Raw genomic sequence first — 7,752 nt, forward strand, 5'->3', positions numbered from 1 at the left:
GTTCTACTATGGTGCTTTTCCTGTTTCCGCCTACGGCAACACGCGACATAGCTTTGCAGACGATAAGTACAACCGTTTCAGAGAGAAGAGCGGCCAATGTGACGATCTGGCTTTAAGTCGTTTCGATAACAAATGACGAAAACGGATGGATTTCTCAGGTTTTTACTACATATGAACACTTTTCACATTCTCCCGTGCAACTCGGATGCTAGTCCTCCTTTATTGGAGAATCTTAAGGTCCTAGCTCATGTCCAAGGCACCAAAGCCAGCTAAAAAGTCAATAATCGATACCTAAAACGCGAATTGTACTACTTCTTACTGCATATTACATGAACTTAGAAGCTTCATCTGTGTTCTACTGTGGTGATTTTAGTGTCTCCGCATACCGCAGCACGTGACATAGCTTCGCAGACGATAAGTACAAGTGTTTCAGAGAGAAGAGCGGCCAATGTGACGATCTGGCTTTAAGTCGATTCGATAACAAATGACGAAAACGGACGAATTTCTCAGGTTCTTACTACATATGAACACTTTTCACATTCTCCCGTGTTACTCGGCTGCTAGTCCTCCTTTCATGCAGAATCTTAAGGTCCTAGCTCATGTCCAAGGCACCAAAGCTAGCTAAAAAGTCAATAATCGATACCTAAAACTTGAATTGTACTACTTCTTACTGGCTATTACATCAACTTAGAAGCCTCATCTGTGTTCTACTATGCTGCTTGTAGTGTCTCAGCATACCGCAACGTGCGACATAGCTTTGCAGACGATAAGTACAAGCGTTTCAGAGAGAAGAGCGGCCAATGTGACGATCTGGCTTTACGTCGATTCGATAACAAATGACGAAAACGGACGAATTTCTCAGGTTTTTACTACATATGAACACTTTTCACATTCTCCCGTGCTACTCGGCTGCTAGTCCTCCTTTCATGCAGAACCTTAAGGTCCTAGCTCATGTCCAAGGCATCAAAGCTAGCTAAAAAGTCAATAATCGATACCTAAAACTTGAATTGTACTACTTCTTACTGGCTATTACATCAACTTAGAAGCTTCATCTGTGTTCTACTATGGTGCTTTTAGTGTCTCCGCATACCGCAGCACGCGACACTGCTTTGTACTCGATAAGTACAACCGTTTCAGAGAGAAGAGCGGCCAATGTGACGATCTGGCTTTAAGTCGATTCGATAACAAATGACGAAAACGGACGAATTTCTCAGGTTTTTACTACATATGATCACTTTTCACATTCTCCCGTGCTACTCGGCTGCTAGTCCTCCATTCATGCAGAATCTTAAGGTCCTAGCTCATGTCCAAGGCACCAAAGCTAGCTAAAAAGTCAATAATCGATACCTAAAACTTGAATTGTACTAATTCTTACTGGCTATTACATCAACTTAGAAGCTTCATCTGTGTTCTACTATGCTGCCTGTAGTGTCTCAGCATACCGCAGCATGCGACATAGCTTTGCAGACGATAAGTACAAGCGTTCAGAGAGAAGAGCGGCCAATAAGACGATGTGGCTTTAAGTCGATTCGATAACAAATGACGAAAACGGACGAATTTCCCAGGTTTTTACAACATATGAATACTTTTCACATTCTCCCGTGCTACTCAGCTGCTAGTCCTCCTTTCATGCAGAATCTTAAGGTCCTAGCCCATGTCCAAGGCACCAAAGCTAGCTAAAAAGTCAATAATCGATACCTAAAACTTGAATTGTACTACTTACTGGCTATTACATCAACTTAGTTGCTCCATCTGTGTTCTACTATGGTGATTTTAGTGTCTCCGCATACCGCAGCACGCGACATAGCTTTGTAGACGATAAGTACAACCGTTTCAGAGAGAAGAGCGGCCAATGTGACGATCTGGCTTTAAGTCGATTCGATAACAAATGACGAAAACGGACGAATTTCTCAGGTTTTTACTACATATGAACACTTTTCACATTCTCCCGTGCTACTCGGCTGCTAGTCCTCCTTTCATGCAGAATCTTATGGTCCTAGCTCATGTCCAAGGCACCAAAGCCAGCTAAAAAGTCAATAATCGATACCTAAAACTTGAATTGGACTACTTCTTACTCGCTATTACATCAACTTAGAAGCTTCATCTGTGTTCTACTATGGTGCTTTTCCTGTTTCCGCCTACGGCAACACGCGACATAGCTTTGCAGACGATAAGTACAACCGTTTCCGAGAGCAGAGCGGCCAATGTGACGATCTGGCATTAAGTCAATTCGATAACAAATGACGAAAACGGACGGATTTCTCAGGTTTTTACTTCATATGAACACTTTTTACATTCTCCCCTGCAACTGGGCTGCTAGTCCTCCTTTCATGCAGAATCTTAAGGTCCTAGCTCATGTCCAAGGCACCAAAGCCAGCTAAAAAGTCAATAATCGATACCAAAAACTTGAATTGTACTACTTCTTACTGGCTATTACATCAACTTAGAAGCTTCATCTGTGTTTTACTATGCTGCTTGTAGTGTCTCAGCATACCGCAGCATGCGACATAGCTTCGCAGACGATAAGTACAAGCGTTTCAGAGAGAAGAGCGGCCAATGTGACGATCTGGCTTTAAGTCGATTCGATAACAAATGACGAAAACGGACGAATTTCTCAGGTTTTTACTACATATGATCACTTTTCACATTCTCCCGTGCTACTCGGCTGCTAGTCCTCCTTTCATGCAGAATCTTAAGGTCCTAGCTCATGTCCAAGGCACCAAAGCTAGCTAAAAAGTCAATAATCGATACCTAAAACTTGAATTGTACTACTTCTTACTGGCTATTACATCAACTTAGTAGCTCCATCTGTGTTCTACTATGGTGCTTTTAGTGTCACCGCATACCGCAGCACGCGACATAGCTTTGCAGACGATAAGTACAACCGTTTCAGAGAGAAGAGCGGCCAATGTGACAATCTGGCTTTAAGTCGATTCGATAACAAATGACGAAAACGGACGAATTTCTCAGGTTTTTACTACATATGAACACTTTTCACATTCTCCCGTGCTACTCGGCTGCTAGTCCTCCTTTCATGCAGAATCTTATGGTCCTAGCTCATGTCCAAGGCACCAAAGCCAGCTAAAAAGTCAATAATCGATACCTAAAACTTGAATTGGACTACTTCTTACTCGCTATTACATCAACTTAGAAGCTTCATCTGTGTTCTACTATGGTGCTTTTCCTGTTTCCGCCTACGGCAACACGCGACATAGCTTTGCAGACGATAAGTACAACCGTTTCCGAGAGCAGAGCGGCCAATGTGACGATCTGGCATTAAGTCAATTCGATAACAAATGACGAAAACGGACGGATTTCTCAGGTTTTTACTTCATATGAACACTTTTTACATTCTCCCCTGCAACTGGGCTGCTAGTCCTCCTTTCATGCAGAATCTTAAGGTCCTAGCTCATGTCCAAGGCACCAAAGCCAGCTAAAAAGTCAATAATCGATACCAAAAACTTGAATTGTACTACTTCTTACTGGCTATTACATCAACTTAGAAGCTTCATCTGTGTTTTACTATGCTGCTTGTAGTGTCTCAGCATACCGCAGCATGCGACATAGCTTCGCAGACGATAAGTACAACCGTTTCAGAGAGAAGAGCGACCAATGTGACGATCTGGCTTTAAGTCGATTCGATAACAAATGACGAAAACGGACGGATTTCTCAGGTATTTTTTTACATATGAACACTTTTCACATTCTCCCGTGCAACTCGGCTGCTAGTCCTCCTTACATGCAGAATCTTAAGGTCCTAGCTCATGTCGAAGGCACCAAAGCCAGCTAAAAAGTCAATAATCGATACCTAAAACTTGAATTGGATTACTTCTTACTGGCTATTAAATCAACTTAGATGCTTCATCTGTGTTCTACTATGGTAATTTTAGTGTCTCCACATACCGCAGCACGCGACATAGCTTTGCAGACGATAAGTACAAACGTTTCAGAGAGAAGAGCGGCCAATGTGACGATCTGGCTTTAAGTCGATTTGATAACAAATGACGAAAACGGATGGATTTCTAAGGTTTTTACTACATATGAACACTTTTCACATTCTCCCGTGCAACTCGGCTGCTAGTCCTCCTTTCATGCAGAATCTTAAGGACCTAGCTCATGTCCAAGGCACCAAAGCCAGCTAAAAAGTCAATAATCGATACCTAAATCTTGAATTGGACTACTTCTTACTGGCTATTACATCAACTTAGAAGCTTCATCTGTGTTCTACTATGGTGCTTTTCCTGTTTCCGCCTACGGCAACACGCGACATAGCTTTGCAGACGATAAGTACAACCGTTTCAGAGAGAAGAGCGGCCAATGTGACGATCTGGCTTTAAGTCGTTTCGATAACAAATGACGAAAACGGATGGATTTCTCAGGTTTTTACTACATATGAACACTTTTCACATTCTCCCGTGCAACTCGGATGCTAGTCCTCCTTTATTGGAGAATCTTAAGGTCCTAGCTCATGTCCAAGGCACCAAAGCCAGCTAAAAAGTCAATAATCGATACCTAAAACGCGAATTGTACTACTTCTTACTGCATATTACATGAACTTAGAAGCTTCATCTGTGTTCTACTGTGGTGATTTTAGTGTCTCCGCATACCGCAGCACGTGACATAGCTTCGCAGACGATAAGTACAAGTGTTTCAGAGAGAAGAGCGGCCAATGTGACGATCTGGCTTTAAGTCGATTCGATAACAAATGACGAAAACGGACGAATTTCTCAGGTTCTTACTACATATGAACACTTTTCACATTCTCCCGTGTTACTCGGCTGCTAGTCCTCCTTTCATGCAGAATCTTAAGGTCCTAGCTCATGTCCAAGGCACCAAAGCTAGCTAAAAAGTCAATAATCGATACCTAAAACTTGAATTGTACTACTTCTTACTGGCTATTACATCAACTTAGAAGCCTCATCTGTGTTCTACTATGCTGCTTGTAGTGTCTCAGCATACCGCAGCGTGCGACATAGCTTTGCAGACGATAAGTACAAGCGTTTCAGAGAGAAGAGCGGCCAATGTGACGATCTGGCTTTACGTCGATTCGATAACAAATGACGAAAACGGACGAATTTCTCAGGTTTTTACTACATATGAACACTTTTCACATTCTCCCGTGCTACTCGGCTGCTAGTCCTCCTTTCATGCAGAACCTTAAGGTCCTAGCTCATGTCCAAGGCATCAAAGCTAGCTAAAAAGTCAATAATCGATACCTAAAACTTGAATTGTACTACTTCTTACTAGCTATTACATCAACTTAGAAGCTTCATCTGTGTTCTACTATGGTGCTTTTAGTGTCTCCGCATACCGCAGCACGCGACACTGCTTTGTACTCGATAAGTACAACCGTTTCAGAGAGAAGAGCGGCCAATGTGACGATCTGGCTTTAAGTCGATTCGATAACAAATGACGAAAACGGACGAATTTCTCAGGTTTTTACTACATATGATCACTTTTCACATTCTCCCGTGCTACTCGGCTGCTAGTCCTCCATTCATGCAGAATCTTAAGGTCCTAGCTCATGTCCAAGGCACCAAAGCTAGCTAAAAAGTCAATAATCGATACCTAAAACTTGAATTGTACTAATTCTTACTGGCTATTACATCAACTTAGAAGCTTCATCTGTGTTCTACTATGCTGCCTGTAGTGTCTCAGCATACCGCAGCATGCGACATAGCTTTGCAGACGATAAGTACAAGCGTTCAGAGAGAAGAGCGGCCAATAAGACGATGTGGCTTTAAGTCGATTCGATAACAAATGACGAAAACGGACGAATTTCCCAGGTTTTTACAACATATGAATACTTTTCACATTCTCCCGTGCTACTCAGCTGCTAGTCCTCCTTTCATGCAGAATCTTAAGGTCCTAGCCCATGTCCAAGGCACCAAAGCTAGCTAAAAAGTCAATAATCGATACCTAAAACTTGAATTGTACTACTTCTTACTGGCTATTACATCAACTTAGTTGCTCCATCTGTGTTCTACTATGGTGATTTTAGTGTCTCCGCATACCGCAGCACGCGACATAGCTTTGTAGACGATAAGTACAACCGTTTCAGAGAGAAGAGCGGCCAATGTGACGATCTGGCTTTAAGTCGATTCGATAACAAATGACGAAAACGGACGAATTTCTCAGGTTTTTACTACATATGAACACTTTTCACATTCTCCCGTGCTACTCGGCTGCTAGTCCTCCTTTCATGCAGAATCTTATGGTCCTAGCTCATGTCCAAGGCACCAAAGCCAGCTAAAAAGTCAATAATCGATACCTAAAACTTGAATTGGACTACTTCTTACTCGCTATTACATCAACTTAGAAGCTTCATCTGTGTTCTACTATGGTGCTTTTCCTGTTTCCGCCTACGGCAACACGCGACATAGCTTTGCAGACGATAAGTACAACCGTTTCCGAGAGCAGAGCGGCCAATGTGACGATCTGGCATTAAGTCAATTCGATAACAAATGACGAAAACGGACGGATTTCTCAGGTTTTTACTTCATATGAACACTTTTTACATTCTCCCCTGCAACTGGGCTGCTAGTCCTCCTTTCATGCAGAATCTTAAGGTCCTAGCTCATGTCCAAGGCACCAAAGCCAGCTAAAAAGTCAATAATCGATACCAAAAACTTGAATTGTACTACTTCTTACTGGCTATTACATCAACTTAGAAGCTTCATCTGTGTTTTACTATGCTGCTTGTAGTGTCTCAGCATACCGCAGCATGCGACATAGCTTCGCAGACGATAAGTACAAGCGTTTCAGAGAGAAGAGCGGCCAATGTGACGATCTGGCTTTAAGTCGATTCGATAACAAATGACGAAAACGGACGAATTTCTCAGGTTTTTACTACATATGATCACTTTTCACATTCTCCCGTGCTACTCGGCTGCTAGTCCTCCTTTCATGCAGAATCTTAAGGTCCTAGCTCATGTCCAAGGCACCAAAGCTAGCTAAAAAGTCAATAATCGATACCTAAAACTTGAATTGTACTACTTCTTACTGGCTATTACATCAACTTAGTAGCTCCATCTGTGTTCTACTATGGTGCTTTTAGTGTCACCGCATACCGCAGCACGCGACATAGCTTTGCAGACGATAAGTACAACCGTTTCAGAGAGAAGAGCGGCCAATGTGACAATCTGGCTTTAAGTCGATTCGATAACAAATGACGAAAACGGACGAATTTCTCAGGTTTTTACTACATATGAACACTTTTCACATTCTCCCGTGCTACTCGGCTGCTAGTCCTCCTTTCATGCAGAATCTTATGGTCCTAGCTCATGTCCAAGGCACCAAAGCCAGCTAAAAAGTCAATAATCGATACCTAAAACTTGAATTGGACTACTTCTTACTCGCTATTACATCAACTTAGAAGCTTCATCTGTGTTCTACTATGGTGCTTTTCCTGTTTCCGCCTACGGCAACACGCGACATAGCTTTGCAGACGATAAGTACAACCGTTTCCGAGAGCAGAGCGGCCAATGTGACGATCTGGCATTAAGTCAATTCGATAACAAATGACGAAAACGGACGGATTTCTCAGGTTTTTACTTCATATGAACACTTTTTACATTCTCCCCTGCAACTGGGCTGCTAGTCCTCCTTTCATGCAGAATCTTAAGGTCCTAGCTCATGTCCAAGGCACCAAAGCCAGCTAAAAAGTCAATAATCGATACCAAAAACTTGAATTGTACTACTTCTTACTGGCTATTACATCAACTTAGAAGCTTCATCTGTGTTTTACTATGC

The sequence above is a fragment of the Schistocerca gregaria genome, unplaced genomic scaffold (assembly GCF_023897955.1).
Source record: "Schistocerca gregaria isolate iqSchGreg1 unplaced genomic scaffold, iqSchGreg1.2 ptg000239l, whole genome shotgun sequence".
Classification (NCBI taxonomy): Eukaryota; Metazoa; Arthropoda; class Insecta; order Orthoptera; family Acrididae; genus Schistocerca; species Schistocerca gregaria.